Source organism: Ursus arctos, unplaced genomic scaffold (assembly GCF_023065955.2).
Source record: "Ursus arctos isolate Adak ecotype North America unplaced genomic scaffold, UrsArc2.0 scaffold_14, whole genome shotgun sequence".
NCBI classification, from domain to species: domain Eukaryota; kingdom Metazoa; phylum Chordata; class Mammalia; order Carnivora; family Ursidae; genus Ursus; species Ursus arctos.
Window position 1 is genome coordinate 64411554 of NW_026622808.1, and position 19448 is coordinate 64431001.

General features: G+C 48.2%; 1 protein-coding gene across 1 annotated transcript in view; it reads right to left on the reverse strand.

Annotated features, from left to right (window-relative positions):
• Positions 1-19027, reverse strand: part of ATP2B2 (ATPase plasma membrane Ca2+ transporting 2) — a 365663-nt gene extending 346636 nt beyond the window's left edge. The window contains exon 1 of the mRNA XM_026501360.4: positions 18940-19027. The gene's annotated coding sequence lies outside the window, so the exon portion shown is untranslated. The remainder of the gene's footprint in view (positions 1-18939) is intronic.
• Between the last annotated feature and the right edge of the window lie 421 nt (positions 19028-19448).

Sequence of the window (19448 nt, forward strand, 5' to 3'; positions counted from 1 at the left end):
CTGCAAAGTGCTTACTCACCAAAATGCAGGCCATTAATTTATCCTGGGCATTGGATGGTCAAGATGGAAACCCTGACTTGACTGAGGATGGAAATGCAGTGAGGAGAAAAGGGGATGCAGCTCAGAAAGTGTCTGTGTGGTCTTCAATTGAAAAAGGCAAAGGGAAGGGATCATGGGAGTCTTTCCCTTCACTGTACTGATGTGGAAACTGCCTGGGCCACACTCACGCTGCCATTACCTTGTATGAGGGGCAGGGAAGGAGGACAGGTCCATGACTAATAGAGAGGATCCACTTTGGGCTGCATGGGAATATCAGGTTTGGAGATCCAAGACCATCTACACATTGGTTAGCATTGAAAACAAAGCCTTGAGTTATCTAGTGCACATCTCAGTATATTCTACTAGGTCTATCACCCTGAGCTTCTCTTGGAGTAGCCCTGGGCTGGGGTGGGAGGAAAAGCAGGGATTTGGCATGAGTCAGGACTAGGATTGAGACTGGCCTCTGCCATTATGAACTCAGGGGGAGCCACCTCTCTGCACCTCAATTTTCTCATCTGTGCAATGCCAACAGTAATGTCTATTTCACAGAATTCTTAGTAACATTAAATAAGATAAACCCTTTCCAAAATAAGATAACTCAGTGATAAAAAAGATTTCCCAGACTGAAGGATGGCCTGGGCCAGTAAAATTAAAAAGCAAAACAAAACCAACCAATCCAACAAAGGAAAAAACCATTAGACGAATCAATCTAGTGTTCCAAATAACAAACATTAAAAAATGTCCTTCTGGCCTCAGCATCATAGAAGAAAGGCCATTTTAGCACAGAAAGAGTAGGAAAGTCGCAATCTCAGGACAAAAGGCCTCCTTTCTCTTTAGTTTTATGGAAAGCTCCCCACTGTCCCCCTTCTTGCCTCAGACCAGAGAACCCTGCTGTGGACCAGCACTCTCATGCAGTTGCCGGGAAACCACTAAGATGATGTACTCTGCACATGGAGGGAGCCTGGTGGATATTAGTGCCCTGCCTTATTTGTCACACTCTGCCTTGCTTTTAAGGTATTTACTGCACAACCTCCACCCAGTGGTGGGCTTTGCGTGGGCAGGACCCAGATGCTCAACAGAGCAGGTGCTCAGGGCGGGTGGGGCAAACAGAAGGAAGAGCATCCTAGAGAGAGCAGAAGGCCAGTCCCAGAGATCAGCAGAGATCAAAACTGAATGGAGGGGAGGCCAACCACCCACCCATACACACCAATCCATTCCTTCACCCTCCACCCCCACGTACAGAGGATTCTGTCCCCACGCTGCAGAGCAGAAACAAAGCTCTGTACAAACTGCAAAAATGATGTTCATGTCAAAAGAATACGAGTCTTCATTTTCATTAAGGAGGGCACGTATTGCATGGAGCACTGGGTGTTATACGCAAACAATGAAGCATGGAACACTATATCAAAAACTAAGGATGTACTGTACGGTGATTAACATAACATAATAAAAAAAACAAAGGGCAAAGCAGAAAACGTACGGGGAGGGAGCTAAGTCTCAGCTATGACTTTGTTCACCATCTGAGATTGACACAAAAGAGGATACACTCCTGATTCTTAAATGAGTTTCCTTTAAGATCAATGTTAAGAATAGAGCTACCCTATGACCCAGCAATTGCACTAAGTATTTACCTCAAAGATACAGATGTAGTGAAAAGAAGGGGCACATACACCCCAATGTTCATAGCAGCATTGTCCACAATAGCCAAACTGTAGAAGGAGCCGAGATGCCCTTCAACAGATGAATGGATAAAGAAGATGTGGTCCATATATACAATGGAATATTACTCAGCCATCAGAAAGGATGAACACCCACCATTTGCATTGACATAGATGGAACTGGAGGGGATTATGATAAGTGAAAGAAGTCTAGCAGAGAAAGACAATTATCATATGGTTTCACTTACACGTGGAACATAAGGAATAGCATGGAGGACATTAGGAGAAGGGAAAAACGAAGGGGGGTGGAATCAGAGGGGGAGAAAAACCACGAGAGACTATGGACTCTGGGAAACAAACTGAGGGTTTCAGAGGGAAGGGGGTGGGGGAATGGGCTAGCCCAGTGATGGGTATTAAGGAGGGCACGTATTGCATGGAGCCCTGGGTTTTATATGCAAACAATGAATCATGGAACACTACATCAAAACCTAATGATATACTGTATGGAGACTAACATAACATAATAAAAAAAAAGATGAATAGAAGGCTCAACATCCAATCCACAGGGTGAGCCACTGTTACTGTGGAACATTGTACTATCATCCTCTTAACAGCTGACACTTGCTAAGCACTCACTTGTACCAGTGTAAACTAAAAGAGGGATGGGTGGATGGATGGATGGATGGATGGATAGAAAGATGGATGGATGGATGGATGGATGGATGGATGGATAGATAGATATAAATAGACACAGAAATGTATCATCATCTCTCAATCTCAAAACGTACTACTCTTTCGATTTTATAGGAAACTGAGCCTTCTGAAGTTTGTTACTTGCTCTAGTCACTCAATCTGTTAGGCAACTTCACATTCCCTCCCTTTTGATGATTAAGTGTGTGAGGTAGATGCATACAACTTTCCTTAGAACCACCCCCAGAGACAGAGATGTGGCCTCGATGAGGCCCAGGGTCCCCCTGCTTACAGCAGTGCTGTAGAGAGAGAAAGACCACAAAATCAACTTCTAGAGGAAAGTCCTTCACTTCATTATGGGAAAGGTCATGGTCTGATAATTCTCACCTGGATTGAATTAAAATATGTCCAAACCCATTTTAGAAAAGCTTTTGAACCAAGTTTTTAAAATTCAATCCATAATCACATATTAAGTAACTCTGTACTCACTGGTGAAGCCCAGATACCTCGTACAGCACTGGACATACAGTAGGTGCTCGACAGGTACGTACTGGATCTTTACTGAATTTTTATCCATGTGGAAGGTACTTCCTGAAGGCGTACTCGGGGTCTCTGGTTCTTCCTAACCATATGCTTTCAAGTCGAAAAGGGAATATTTCTTTTTAAATAAGAATGGCAGTAGCCCAGGCCGTGGGGGGTGTTCTGGTCAAGCTATTTGCTGCAAATCAAATTTGCAGGAGGCTCCTTAGCTTCTTGGAGCCTTATGGTCTCATCTATAAAATGGGAATAGAGATATCTCTATATTACAGGACTGTTCATAAATAATCACACATTGGATCATACCTTGAAGGAAAGCATTCCAGGCTATGAATACCATAAGGTGGGATCCCAGGGCCCCGACTGTTAAGCCACTCTCCCCTCGTGGGTTTCCAGGCCCCACATGCCCCAGCAGCTGTGGGAGGACCGAACCAGAGGCTCCATCTGGCCAGGAGAGGGCCTGGGCCACTTGGCTGCCTCCAGCTGTGGTTCTGTAGTTCCACCGCCAAGATAGCACTGTAGGGCCCTCCGGCTTCACCCCGACAGCCTGTACGATTAGCATCCAGTTTCATGTCTCCTTGTCCTCCATGCCTGTCTACCTGGGGCCTGACAGTCAAACAGCAGGAGGGGAAGTGCTCAGGTTTATCCATGAAAACGAACTGCTGCTTTTCAGAGAACTACACTAAATACAGGTCCCCTTCCATGATGCATGGGCCCAGCACCAAAGGCCAGCACCAGAAGTCACCAGCAGGTCTGCACAGTTTCCAAGTGACTGCACTTAGGAGGTGCTCAGCAAACATCTGATAATCAATGAATATTATATTTCCATTCCTCTGTCCCAGACCTGGACACTGAGGCAGAATGATGGAAATTTTCCAACCTTCTACACCTCAAGTGCATGAGCCCAGAAATGTTAAATTCCCCAGGGTCACACAGCAGCTCACATCCAAACCGATACCCCAAGATCATAGTCTTCCTATGAAGAATAGGGAGTAATGGTTTTCTTTATATATAAGGGGTCTGCCATCAATGATGGGGTTACAGGTATTGGGAACTTTTCCATACAGTGTCTCCCTTAATCTCCAACAGTGCTACCTTCTGATCTCCACATTACAGTTGAGAAAACGAAAGTCCAGAGAGGTCAAGTGGGAGAAAGTGGAGAAGGCAAGACGTGAACTCTGGCAGTTTGACCTGAGTGTATTATATTGGTTGGCTCTGCAAAGATTTTGATGAATCCTATTACAGTCAGAAAGAGAGCGAGCGAGAATCAGTTTTCACAGTTTCTTTTTATTAATTCAAAATCTGCAGATTTTTACAAGACATACAAACTTGAGGAGCTTGGAGTTGGCGAGCAAACAAAAACCAAGCCAGCATGATTTTGATTTCTGCTCCAAGGGCGGACAGAGTTAACAGACAGATGCAGGCACTAGGATCTGCTTTGGCGTAGGGAGCCTAAAATAGCTGCTGTCCTATTCCTTGCCTCTCTCTCCAACCGTCATTCATTAATTTCTGCTTTGTGGGCGCCGAGGCTCACTGGCTACAGACAAGTCATCTGGCCTCGCAGCCTTTTTCTGCAGCAGGGTAATAAATGTTCACAAGGACCCAGCAGGAAATGAATGAGGGGACATGTCGAGGTCATGATCATTGCTTCTGGATGCCCATGGTCCTGGGGGAATCCCTGAATCTGAAATAATTCCCTCCATGACCCCAAGAGCATCTTCATGTTATATCATCTTGCCCAGCACTCAGAAGGATGGTTTGCAGTCCTCTAACAGGGACAGCAAGGCATCACAGCAACTTGTGTGCTGTGGACCCCCAGGACGCAGGTTCCTGGGGAAGGCTAAATATATTGCACGTCTGCTTCTTTATTCTGAGGATGGTGATGGGTCAAAGCGACACGTCCAGGACCAATCACAGGCTCAAACCAGGCCCTCAAGACATATTTAGGGAACGAACGGACTAATGAGTGAGTGAATGAGTGAACTGCTTTGAATCTTAGTGTCCTTGCTGGTTAGGTCGTCCTACCACAGAAACTATCCCATGGTTTAAAGACGAACACACTCTTTTTTCTTAAAAGCTAAGTGTTGTACAAGTGTTGTGATTGTAAATTTAGCACTTGCCTTTAAAAAAAATCTCAACTCAGATCAACTCAGCAAACAGTCCCCAAGGGTCTGTTCTGTGTTCTGTTCTAAGCCACACTCGGGGGTTGCCGAGATGAAGAGACACCGCGGGCTACAGGAGCTCCGCAACTGAGAGGGAGGGGTCTACCCCATGGACCCTGGAACACATGGTGGATTCCCTAAGGGGCCGCATGGGGCGCAGAGAGACAAGAGAACACATATGAGCCCCCTGAGGCACTCAGCAGGCTCCAGGGAATTTCTCTGTGTCCCACGACAGGCTCTTCTGCTTCCAGCCATCTATCACTGTGTGCCTCAACATCGACAAGGAGGGCTGGGGCCTGAGATCAGACAGAAATTGTTAGGAACATCCGTTTTCCCCCAAACAGGACTGAGAGGAGGATTAAATGAGACAACGCAGGCAGGTGATCCTGACATGCTGTATCACAAACCACAAAACAGTGAAATCACCACACAACCAACAGTCGGTGTGGACAGGTAAGACCTAAGCCTTGGTGATTGCGGCTTCCCAGGGTGGGAAATGTGCTGGTGATGACAAAGTTGGAAGGAAAATACGTGGTATCCTCAAAGTCAAGGGTATTCAAGCAACACTTCACGGCTCTCTTGGGGGATAAAGCCAATACATCACTGTGAAGGACCTCATGCTGCATGTTGTCATTGGCCAACCCATAAATGGGTCCAATTCACTTTTTCCTTCCACAGAAAGATATCTAAGCGCCTCCCAATGGCCAGGTCTGCTCTAGGGTGGGGGGACTGCAAGGAACAACATAGCCACAACTCCCTGCCCTCATGGGCATTATGGTCTAGGGAGCTGGGCTCGCTTAAAAGTCAGCAAAGTGTACACCAAAGCTTGGCCCTTCCTTTACTTGACCGTGGTTCTTCATTCCTTTTCAAGTAAATGCCTGATTCTGCTTCTTGCTCTTTTTTCCCAGTGATATACTCTGGAGATAGAACCATATTAATACACAGAGACATGGATCTACCTTGTTTGTTTCTGTTCCATAGAATTCCTTGGTGTAGCTACTCTGCGGTTTATTTAACCAGCCCCCTGTTGCGGCACGATCACTAGAACATGAACCCCACATGGGCAAGGACTTGGGCTATTTTGTTCACGGTTCTATCCCCGGAGCCTGGTATAGTGCTTGGCACACAGTAGGCACTCAGCAAATGATTATTAAGTGAAAGGATACATTTGGGTTGTTACCAGGTTGTTTCTGATGATTTGATATCAAACAGTGTCAGTGACCATCTGCATAAGCCTCCAGAGGCAGGAGACCATGTCTGTATGGTAGACACGAGCAATAGTGTGCATTGGCCAGGCCAGGGAGTCTGGGTATTTATTTTTAACTTTTTATTTAGAAATCATTATAGATTCACAGGAGGTTACAAGGAAATGTGCAGGGAAGACCCAGGGTCCGTTCCCCTAGCCTCCCCCAAAGTCAAAATCTTGCATAAATCAAGTACAATATCAAAACCAAGAAATGGGCACTGGTGCAATCCACAGAGCTTATTCAGATCACACCAGTTACACAGGCACCTGTGTGGGTGTGCACGTGTACACATGCATGTGTAGCTCTATGCAATTTTATGACATGTACCCCTGTGTAAACACCACCACCACAAAGACACTCAACTGTCCCATTACCACAAGACTCCCTTCTTCCCCTCTTTATGGCTATGTGCCCATCTCCTCATCCCCAACCCCTGGCAACCCTAACCTGTGCTCTGTCTCTATGTCATTTCACTAACGTTACCCAAATGGAATCATGCAGTATGTACAGTTTGGGGACTGGCCTTTTTCACTCCTTCAGGTTCATCCAGCTGTTTGAGTGTTATCAACAGTTCATTCGTTTTTACTGCTGAGTAGTAATTGCACGAGCTGGTCATACCACCATGTATGTAACCCTCACATGCGTGTTTAATGCTAACAGATACTGCAGCATTGTTCCCTCGATGGGCCAGGGCATGAAAACTCTGCTAGGCACTGTCTATGCCACCTACTTTCCCCCATGCTCTTGCCAATACAAGGACGTCAAACATTTTCCTGCCAGTCTCATGAGTGAAAACTGACCTCTCTATGTTTGGGGGGGGCATCCATTTTTCTGATTCCACAGATAGGAGGACTCTTGTGGAAAACTCTTTGCACAGCGAGGGAACCCTGGGGGCCAGAAGACTTTAGGAAGCAGGGTCACCCATTGTGACAGCCCTGGAAGCCAACCCTGGTGCCGATGGTGGTGTAAATTGAAGGCATTGAGGGCCCCAGTTAAAAGTCTGCCTGGATGAAAACCCTTTCCAGGGTGCCTTTGCCATCAAGAGGTGTCATCATATTTCCCCACTCCTTGAATTTGGGGTGACCCCGTGACTTGCTTTAACCAACAGAATGTGCTGGTAGTGACACTGTGCCAGTCCTGGGCTTAGATCTCAAGAGTCCTTGTGTGCTTCTGCTCTGTCTCTCATAGCCCTGACACTGCCATGTGAATGAATCCAGGAGAGCTGCTGGAGGATGAGACACTGCAGGGAGGAGGGATGAGCCATCCCTAGGCCAGCCCAGAGTCAGCCGACCGCCACACATGGGAGAGAGCCCACCAGGATCAACCGAGTCCCCTGTATAACCAATGGCAGACCACAGATATGGGAGGAAGTCCAGCCAGGACCAGAAGCACCACCCAGGTATCCTGCAGATTTTCCAGAAATAATATGAATTTACTGCTTTAAGGCACCAAGTTTTGGGCAGTTTGTTATGTAGTAACAGCTAACAGATACAGCAGTGCAAGAGAAAAGTCTCCAGCCAGACAAAGCTGCCCGGGCTCTGTGACAACGGTACAAGATGGATGTGAAGGAGTCTCTGGCAAAGGAAGTCTCAGATATCTCTGTTCCAATATACAAAAGTCCCAGACAAGTTCCCCCGCTCCATCCGCGGCCCTCAGCCACCCACTCCGAGTAAGGAACTTGAACAACTTCTGTCAAAGACAGCTCCCGTCTTAACATGGCAGTGGGTGAGAAACCCAAAGTGGTGAGGCTGCCTCCTCCCCAGCCTCACCCTCGGACACACGGTGTTTGCAGTTAAAAATACTCTTTCCCCTCCTCTCAGACATGGAAACTGTCCAGGGTCAGCCTCCCACACACTTCCACTCAATTTCTGACTCTGGTTATAAAACCTTGTACCTAAAAATAGATTTCAAGGGGATTTCATAGACATGTTCTCAGGCATAATTGCAGTGTTCCTGCAAACTTTGGAGAAATTCAATTTTAGTCTTTGAACACACACTCTTCAAAGCCCGGCCCCCAGGTATTAAGCATCAGGAAGAGCCGTGATTGACTCCTCTACCTCTGATTCTCCCACAAGGAGGGCAGGTGTCAGGTGCAGCTCTTCCCAACACATTCCTGCCTCATTTGGTTTTAGCCATTCACCCATGTGCCCACCTCTACATTGCCCAGCCCGGGGTTTGCACACCTGCCTAGTCCTTGCTGTCCTCCTTGCTCTTCCTTCTATCCTCTGCCCTTCCCTTCCTTTGTTTCCCCAGTACAAAGTCAGTCCCAGACACCCCCTCACTTCTTTCTGATCCCATTTGTCATCGCAGCCCCCCCCTTCCACTTCACACAAGTGCAGAGTTTAGAATGAGGGAGGATGCTAGAAGTCAACTAACCCAACCTTCTTAGTTTACAGACCGACCCTGGAGAGCCAGGATGATGGGGAAGGATGAAGTCAAGGTTAAATGTGGAGGTAGTGACCAAGGCAGAACTAGAACCCAGGACCCCTACACCAAGGGAGTCACCTCTAGCTCTGGTGAGTTATCCACCAAGTTCTAAACAACAGCAACAACCATACTGATAATTAAAATAGCTCCATTTATTAAATTCTTATTATATGCCTGCCAGGCACTGGGCACACATTTAATTATTACCATCATTTTATAGATGGACAAACTGACGTATAGTGAAGTGAGGTGTCCTGCCCAAGGTCATAGCTATTAACTGGCAGATCGAGGATTTGAAGTCAGGCCTGATGCTAAAGGCAGTGCCTCCTCAAGCCCACCGGAATCCTATAAATTCAATTCCTCTATTGGGGTGTTTGCCTGCATTTTCACGGCACCAAGCCTTATTCTAGGCCCTTCTGTCAGTTTCAGGCTCCCGTTCCCATTCACTCCACTGGTCCTCAGTGGGCCATCATGGCCCCTTTGTAGAAGGGAGCCAGTTTTTCAGAATGGATTTGCTTTCTCAGACAAACTCCACCACTTCCTGGCTCTGTCATGTTGGGCAAGCAACCTCGCCCTCTGAGCCTTAGCTTCCCCACCTACAAAATGGGGAGAGCATGAACCACTTTATAGAGGCACAGGAAAGACAAGACAAAATAAATCCAAGTAGGATGACCTACACGCAGTAGGTCCTCAAGAGTGAGTCCCATTCAGGCCTAGTGGATGCCTTCCCTGCCTCAAATCCATCATGCTCACATCTACTCTCTGAGTACACAAATGTTTTTCTCCACTGCCCACCTCTGCCTTCCAGGGTATCTCCTCCCTAATGGGCCTCATCCTACTTCTTTGGGCATCTATGGAGGCATTTACCTCCCATGGCATGTCCAGCCTACGCCAGAATCCAGGCCCTAAATCCACATCTTTTTTAGGTTCAAGTGTCTTCTCCACAACAGTACTACAATATCTTTGAGGGCAAAGCTATTCTCCAAAATACCAAATCCACCCTCCAAATTGACAGAGCATTGGCACTGCTGGTGCACAGAGAATCCTAAAATCTCAGAGTCTGATGGAGTCTCCAGAAACACCTACTGATTTATTTCAATCATTCATTCAACCAGTATCTTCCTCAATATCTACCATTTCGAAGCCCCGTGCAAGCCTGCGAAGGGCATGGGAAGGGATAAACCCCAATGCCCTGTCCTCTCACAGCTTCCAGCCTAGCGGGGGAGCCAGGAGAGTGAGCGCACAGTTGTGCAGACTCTGGGGGCTGCTTCCCCAGTGGCCATTCCCTCCTCCTTCTTGGCTGGTAGAGCCCTGACTATGCCCCCAATTGACAGCTTCAGAGCTAAGTCCTGGACCTATTAAGCTTCTGGTCCCATTCCCTTGGCTGTGACTGGTTTAGGCATGGTATGTGACCCAATTCCAGCCAATGAGACATAAGAGGGAATCAGCTGGGGGCTTCGGGGGGGAAAGAATTCCTACCTGATAAAAGAAGCACAGAGATGCCCTCTGTCTTTTGTCTGAGGGGCACTGTGACATCCCCAGGGAACCTCAGGACAAGGGAGCTCCTCCTGGCTGATTATGGCAGAGGAGAAAGACCATAGGATACTTTGGTATGGATGAGCCCCCAATTACCCACCTGCAGAGCTTTTGATTATGTGAGATAAGAAAGGGTCTTACAGTTTGCCAGTTGAGTCAGGGAATCCAATTCATTGAAACCAAACACAATCTCCCTGGTTCAGCAATTAATACACAATAGTTAATGCTCTAGGGTGGGGTGGGTGGGGCGCCCTGAGGAAAAGTTTCACAAAGAAGTCACATTTGACCAGTCTTCCTTTTAAAGAGTGAGAAAGAGTTGGCCAGTCAGACGTGCTGGCATCTGCAAAGTCTGGAAGCAAGAGCTAGCCCAGGATGTGTGCAAAGGAAAGGTCTGGAGCCCACATACTATAAATGAAGACAACAGGTCCTTTTGCCACATCCTTTCCAGGCCTCACTTTGCTCCTCTGTAAAATGGGACAGAGACCTTCCTCACAAGGTGGTGGAGAGGCTTGAATGGGACTGTGCACAGGAAAGTGCTTGTAATTGCCTGGCCCTACCTAAATCATAGCTGTCATCTGCATTTGGCCTTTGCCTGAGGGATGGCTCATCTAAACCCGTCCCCTCCCTCCAAATTTCCAGCCCGGTTGCAATCTCCCATTCATCTCTTCCTTCAACCCTTTGCAGGCTGCTGTTAGAAATGATTTCTCTATCTGACCATACCACAGTTCTCTTCTCTTCTTTCATTCCGAACAGTTTCACCTAATTCAGTGACTCCATTCAGGAATTCATCCTCAGGAGATGGCCGGCTGCATGCCCAGGGGTCCACATACCAGAATGTTCATCATAGTGTTGCCTATAATAGCAAAATTCTGGACACAACCTGAGTGCCCATCAGGAAGGGATCCATTAAATAAATTAGGACAGAGCCACTTATAAAAGATGAAGGAGGAATATATTTATTCTATTACTGAGTGAGAGAGAGGTACAAAAAAAAAAAAAAAACACCCTACTATTTACTTACCAATCATAGAGAAATGTCTGGAAAGACATTTGGCAAAATATTAGTGCAGATTAGCTCTTTTTAATGGAATCTTATGTTTTACTTTTTTAAAAGATTTTATTTATTTATTTGACAGAGAAAAAGAGGGAGAGAGTGAGCACAAGTAGGGGGAGAGGGAGAAGGAGCAGCAGGCTCCCTGCTGAGTGGGGAGCCCGATGTGGGGCTCGATCCCAGGACCCTGGGATCATGACCTGAGATGAAAGCAGATGCTTAATGGACTGAGCCACCCAGGCGCCCCTATGTTTTAGTTTATGCTTTTCAATATCACTTGCATTTTCTATAATCATTATGTAACACGTCTATAATTCATGGGTAAAAGCTATTTTTATTTTGAAAGAGAAAAATATAGAAAGAATTGAAGCTAAGATCCACCTTCTTTGGGCAATCTCACCTAAAGTCACATGTGACAGGATTGGAGAGTTTGTGCTAGTTCTGCTAACTTGGAACCTGCTCTGTCTGCTTGAACATTTGCTGGTGTGGTGAGCTCACTATTATGCCAGGCCAAACTCTAATGACTAGAGTTCTTTCACATTGAACAAGAATCTCACTCTTAGTTCTAACGCTGCCTTCTGTGCCTCACAGAACAAGCCCAATTCTTCCCTCTTCCCCCATGCACTTGTCATGCTCCAACCCAGCCACTCGTCAAGGGACATGATTTCCTGGGGGATGCCTCATTTCTAGGCAGAACATGAGTAAAGACCTGGAGATGTGCTAGCATCTGTGTGAGCATGCCGTGAACTTGTCCAGAAGAATGTGGGGCACATGTGGGGACAGATAAGGCCAGGGTGAAATTGGAAAGGTCCATCTATGCCAAGTCAGGATGGGCCAGCTTATGCTGCAGTAACAAAGAGGCCCAAAGTGCCAGCACTAAAAGCATGGTCTTTTCACTGATGCTATAGGCACATTATGGGCTGGCCTGGGGCTATCATTCTCAGAAATTGGATTAAGGGAGGCTACATCTCCATGCTGCTTCAACTGCCAAGGGAGGAACAGGGGAAAGTGGCCAACAGTATGCTGGTTAATAAAGCCCCCACCCAGAAATGACAACTGTCACTTCTTCTCAAAATTCATTGGCCAAAGCAAGACACACAGCTATAACTAATAACAAAACAGGCAAGGAAGTTTATTATGTGCCGAGAGAGTAGGAGCTGGAAATACTTCTTTATCACTAATGACTAACCAAATTCCTACATTAAAAAGAAGAGGGAGCAGAGAAAGAGGGAGAGGATGAAGAGGGCAAGGGAGGGAGGTATTTATGATCCAGGCTCTTTGCTAAACACTTTACAAATCTTAATTCTTAAACCAGTCCTACGCACTACTTTTATTTTCTTTCTTTTACTGCTGAGGGAACTGAGGCACAGAGAAGTTAAGCCACTTGCCCAAAGTCACACAGCTAGTAAGAGGTCTGTCCAGAATTTGTTCCTAGGCACTCTTAACCATCATTACGTTACTGAACAAACAGTCGACTGTGAGTCAGCGCCAATAAAAACATTCAGTTATTTCAGAATTCAGCTGGTTGCTCTTTGCACGGATTTGCTGAGAACTTTCCAGGCCTCATGTTCTTACCTACTCCTGATGGCAATGTTTGGGAGATTCCATTCAACATGGCATCTCTGTCCAATGCCAGTTCATTGTACACTGTGCCTCTTATATCCCATCTACATGTTGGACCCTCTTTACACCCCTGCCCTCACAACCCAGCCAGCACTATGTTATGACTACTGGACATTCACCTCAACAGTTCATTTCCTCAAACAGCATCAGAAGCATTTTTCAAGTTGCTCACACACTGATGGCCCACCTATGAGTTTTGGTGGATTGTAATCACTGCTTGGCACGATGCCCTCATCCCAGGCTTTTGTTGTTGCTGTCGGGGGGTTGTGACTATTTGGGTTGTATAAGAAATCCACTCGTCCAACACACATTTATTAACCATCTACTATGTGTCCAGAAAGTGTAGTGGCAGTTGGGCAACAGACGCTGGGGTGGAGGCCTTTGGGCACTGCCCCCTTCCCCTTCTTGCCCTCCCCTACCAGGGCATAACACATCACTGCTCTCCGACATCCTGGCCCCATGAAACCAGGAAGGATCCATTAGAAACGTCTCCACACCAGCAGGCTTCCTGCTACCCAGTGGGCGCCATGCAGTGAGGCCAGCTTGCAACTAGAAACGCGGGACTGGGTTTGAGATGTGGCTTCATCAATGAGTAATCACCATATGGGGAAAGGAAGCTGATATTTATCAAGCCATATTATAGGTTTGCTGTGAAGATGGAAAGATAGAAAGATAGGTGAAAAGTGCTCTATAAATGACAAGATGGTGATGATGGTAGGGATCACTGCCATCAAGAAAGTACCTACTGTGTGCCAGGCACTGTTCCAAGAACTTTACTGGTCTTAATTCTTGTCATTCTTCACAAAAGTCCCCATGAGGCAGGTGCTTTTAGTATCTTGTTTTGCATATGAGGAAATAGAGGCTGTTGAAGCCCCACACCCAAGATCACACAGACGCGATTAGAAAGCGAAGGCACCGGGGCTGTAAGCTCAGCAGGCTGGCTCAAATGGTAGATGCTCTTGTGTGCACTTGGACTATTTTCTAAATGTGGACTGCACAGCTGTTGTTTTCTCTTTTTGATTCCTCAGTACTGGGGTGAACTTTGGGGGAAAGGGGAACGCGTTCTTGCCTGAAATCATAAACGTTCACTCACTCCTTGGTTCATTGTTGTTGTGCATGGAATTGTGTCCTCCCAAGAGACATGTTGGAGTCCTAACCCCCGGTACATGTGAATGAGACCTTATTGAGAAATAGGGTCTTTACAGATGTAATCAACTTTAGATGAGGTCAGACTCAATGAGGGTGGGCCCTATTCCAAAATGACTAGTATCCTTATAAGGGGAGAAAGATTTGGAAATAGAGACAGACAGCTGTGTAAAAACAGAGGTAGAAACTGGAGTGATGTATTTACAAGCTAAGGAACAGCAAAGATTGTCTGTTACCATCAGAGGCTGGGAAGAATTGAGGAAGGATTCTTCTCTACAGGTTGCAGATGGAGTGTGGCCCTGCTGGTACCCTGATTTTAGACTATTAGCCTCCAGACCTGAGAGACGAAACGTTTGTTTTAAGCCTCCTAGTTTGTGGTAATTTGTTTTGGCAATCCTAGGAAACTGATACAATCATATTTTGAACATCTCCTATGTTCCAGATGTACTGGGAATAGGATATTCATTAAAAGAGAAGGAACTCAGGCTTTAACATGTTCAGTCTGGTGGATCTAGCTTATATAGAACTCAGCTCTAGAGAAAAAAAAATAACTAAGTAGTGGTTTGAGTAGCAGGAGACATGAATTCTAGGTCTAGTTCAGCTGCCTTAAAATGCTGTATGACCTTGAAGAAGTCACTTTTCCTCTCTGGACCTATCTTTTCACTTTTTCTATAAAATCAAGGAGTTGGCCCAGTTACTTCTCAAGGGGTATGCTAGCTTTAAAGTTCTATGACCTGCTGGGGTGAGGACAAGCAGGAAGGAGCAGGGAAAGCATGGGCAGCCTCCCACCATCCTCTTTATGGAGCTCTGGCACTCCGGGGCACTATTCCTCTGCCCTCATCATTCCAGGGCCAGGTACCAGACAACTAGGGCCAGTCTCTATGTCCCAGAGCCAAGCCTAAACCTGTTTACCGTGCCTTGCCTGTTCCTTCCCATGGAAACCACATTCGAGTCTCCTGTCCATGCTTTCTTCTCGCCTCCCTCTGCCTGCTGACTGAACCCGGGCCTTCCCTTGTGCTGTGGTCTGGCTCCTCATCTTGGGAACGGAAACAAGCTGCCTTTTCTAGGGCCGTTGCTTCCGACCTATTGGCCTCACCATATGTACATTATAATAAACCTATATTTAAAAAGAAGGACAATATCATCTACCTCATAGGAAGGAGTGTCATGAAGTTTAAAGATGAAATACAGGAAAATGGTCTCTCTCACACAGCATCAGGCATATAGCAGGGGCTTTCAAAATGTTACTCCCTTTTCTCTCTCACCATCCATATCTGTTCCCCATGCCTTCCTTCTCCCATCTCTCCCTCCCAGGACTGTCTCCATAATTTGTGGGACTCAGTGCAAAATAAAAATGGGGGGGGGGGGTCCCTGTTCAAAAGTATTAAGAATTTCAATATGGTGACCACCGAGCTTTAAATCAAGTGCAGGGGTCCTTCTCAACACAGGACTCTGTGTGACTGCATAGGTCATGCGCCCATGAAGCTGGCCCTGTGCCTTTCTCCTTCCCAACCTTCCTTCAGGTTCCCTTCTGCTTCTCAAATCTCTCCAGCCTGATTTTCCAACCCCAAAGCCCCAGTAATGATCCCCCCCTTTTTTTGTTTTCTACTAATGGATTCAAATTCTTAGATACCATAAAGTTTTAATAATTCCACTTCATTGTGAAGGGAGGAGAGTAGGCCAGTATGAATTACTGAAAGTCGGAGAAATAAGACATTACTAAAGAAATACTGTTTTATCACCCTCCGATTTATATGGTGACAGAGGTGACATGGAGAGGAAGGAAGAGTGGAGGAAGTTGAAGCTTTTTGGATTTGATTTTACAAATAGGAAAGATTTCACTTATTACTTGTACTAAGCATATTCCTTTTTTTGCAAGTGATGCTTCTAAAAACCGTCTCTTTTAAGTAGGTTAATATTTCTCTTGTTGACAATTGCTTCGCTTGCAGAAAACTTTTTAATGCTACAGAGGCTGGTAAATTTCTTCTGCAGTGATTCTATACAACAAAACGATTTCCCTGATCCTGCAGGCAATCTATAGTATAGATCAGCTTACAGACAATTCTTGTCAAAGGAAAATCAAGCCCCGCAAATTCTCTCTGCTCCCCTCCTCTAAGACAGTCACATCTTCAGAGCAACCTTCGAAGATGCAGAGCTCATCACGCACCACATACAACACTCCGGGTTTAATCTTCACTGGCTGCCGCCACGTTTCAGACCTAACTATTGTCCTGTCACAACTGGATCCAGGCCTATTTTGGGGTGGCATCCCCCAACAGTGCACACACCCCCATCTCCAAGCGTTAGCAATCTGGGCCTGGACTGCCCTCCCCCCAGCCTGCACGGTCTGCCAAAATCCTAACTCATGTTTCAAGGTCCGGCTCAAAGGTCCTCTCCTCTGGGAAGCTGCCTCTGACGTTTCCAGGCAGAATCTGTGCCTCCATCTGCCCCCACAGCACGTCTATTAGGGCATTTATGCTCCTGCCTGACACTCATCGGTACACCTCTTTCAGAGGGCGAGAGTGTGCCCTCGGGCCCTGCGTCTCGCCCATCTCTGAGGCATGGCCATCCAGAAGCTAAGTAGCAGAGGAGATCCCAGCGCCAACGCTGACCAGCTGCATGCAGATGGTAACACCAGCTTCACAGCATTGTGAGGCTTCAGTCTGATGATCACCCTAAAGGGCTTAGCATAGAGCCTGGCAAAAAGCAAGCTCAAAAAATATTAACAGTTCTTCCTGAATACTGGTGTATAAATATGGGGTCACAGAATGGCCACACATCCCAGTTTGGCTGGACAGTCCTGATTTATGCCTGTGGTCCTGGAGTTATTATTAATAATGCCCTCTCCCCTTCTCAAAAGAGTTTCCGTTTGGATGACAATTTATATGGCCACCTTTGACAGTCAGGACCAGGTCTATTTTATTTACCAGCTTGTCCCTGCCACATTAGCAGTGCTAAGTACATATTAAGTACTTAATAAAAATGTATCAAATGAATGTTTCTCCCATGCCTAGCAAGTGCCTGCTGCCTGGTAGGAGCTTCATAACTGCTAGATATGGCTGATTTCTCTGCATTTCCAAGCACCTCTTGACTCAGAGAAGGCATGAATCAAGGCTCAGTGACTGAATGAGTGAATGAATGAATGAATGAATGCACTCCCTCCCATTGCTAGTAGTATATCTGGGGAAGGAATGACATGTCACAGAGGTAGGGAGAAAATTCGGTCAGATGGAGGAGGTGAGGATGATGGTCTTCCTGTGAGACTGTGGCGAGGGGTTGTCTCTTCCTAGGGCTGCAGCAGGTCCCTGTTTCCATTTCCCAGCTAGAAACTAGGGATTGATTTCCCCCATGCAAGTAACCACAACCAGTGGGTCCAGTGGGCTCTTGAGGGTGCCGAGACACTTGCCTCCACCAAACACTGCATATAAAGTACAGATGCTCAGGGTTCCAGCAGGTGCTGCCTACCAGCACCTGACATAGGCACAGGGGAGAAGTCACCTAAATCTAGATGCCAGAAGCAGAAGGAAGAGAATGGGAATTACTTCTGCCCTTCCAGGCTCAGAAAGGAAATTTCACATGTTGGTAGCCAAAAATACTTGGATACAGACCATGCACCAGACATGATGATAAGAACTTCAAGAACATTAACTCAGCCATCAGAACAGCCCTATGAAGTAGCTACTCCCGTTTCACACATAGGAAGTGAGTCAGAGTGGGGAAATGACTTGCCAGAGGTCACACAGCCAGTAAGACAGTGTCCCAGAGCTCAAATCGCTGGCAGGGGTAAAACCGAGCAGGAGTCCTCTCCATCCCTCCCCAACCCAATATAAGGAAGCCCAGTTCTTGCTCCTCCTGGTCTGGCTGTGTGACCTTGGGCCTGGGTCAACCTCTCTGAGCCTCACTTCCCTTTTCCAAGGCTAATGCTCTAGGAGGCTAGGATATACTCCATTTCCAGGACATGTCCTCCTCCGCAGACCACAGGGCTTCAGGGTGACCAGAGCCTGGGTGAGCCCAGGCGTCCAAGAACACCCTGATCCACCATGGGGGCCAGGGTGGGGGGATACCTTCTCCACCCATTTTCTGAAGGAGCTCCTGAAGCTGGGCTGAAAAATCAAGCTGCGGATCTGAGAACCCGAGTGTGGGGCTTCGGAGCTCTTGTGTCACCAGGTGGGGTACTGCCAGCGTCTGCTTGGAGAAGGGCTGTGGGAAGCCAGAAAAATGCGAGGAGAGAGCTGCAGAGAGCACCTGGTGGAGGGTCCTCCTGCACTTTGGCTCTCAGAAGCTAGGACAGAAACCGCCTTTGGGGAGGGTAGAAGCCCCTAGCCCAGGGTCAACGTCCATAGCTCCGGTCATTTACCCTGCCTGCAGGACTCGGGGCCTGGAGAAAGGGGGCCCCCTATACTGGGGGGACGCCAGGCAGAGAAGTCAGAGCCAGCTGAGAAGGAGGAAATGGGGGGGGAGGTTCTAGCGCTCTGGACGCCCCCAGCTTCGGGGCTGTTCTGAGCCCGGAAAGTTTGCGAGCGACAGGCGCGCGGTGCGCCCCCTCCCAGCGCCCTCAGGCGCGGGTCCGCAGGCGCCCACCCCGGCCCACCCCGGCCCGCCCCGCCCGCCGCTCCGTGCCCGCTCAAGGTCACTGCTGACAAGGCGCGTGCCTCCGCGAAGCGAGGGGACCCAGGACGCGCTCCGGCTTAAGCTCGGACTCTGGCCCGCCGGGGGTTCCTGGGGTCGAGCGCGTTTGGAAAGGAAGCCGGCTGAGAGGGAGACACAGACCGAAGGAGAGGGGAGGAGGCCCAGAGCCCCGGGCCCGGCCGCCCCTGCCTCACCTGCGCCGGTTCCGCGAGCGAGATGCTGCCGCTGCCGCTGCCGCTGCCGCCGCCACTGGTGCGCGCCTGGCCCGGCCCGGCCCGGCCCCGCTGCGGCTGCGGCTCCTCTGCCGCGGCTGCCCCGCGCTCGCCTCGCCCCGCGGCCCCGCCGCCGCCCGCCTGCCTCCCTCCCTCCGCCGCCGCCTCTGCCACCGCTGCACTGCGCTCTGCCCGCCTCCCTCCCTTCCTCCCTCCCCTCCCCGCTCCCTCCTCCCCCGCGCGCTCCCCCTCGGCCCTCCCCAAACTCCGCACGGAAAGCGCCCCGCGGGACCCGGAGCGCGCCGTCCCGCCTGTGCCCTCCTGCACGCGCACGTGTGGGTCGGCCTCGGCCCGGGCGGTGGGGGGAGAGGGAGGGGTCTGCAGCCTCTGCCTTGGGTGCCATCTCCAGGTACCTCTAGTGGCAGCAGCCCCTTACTCCGCCCCATCCCCACCTTTAGCTTGGCCCTTGGAGGGACCCCTCCCACCCTTCC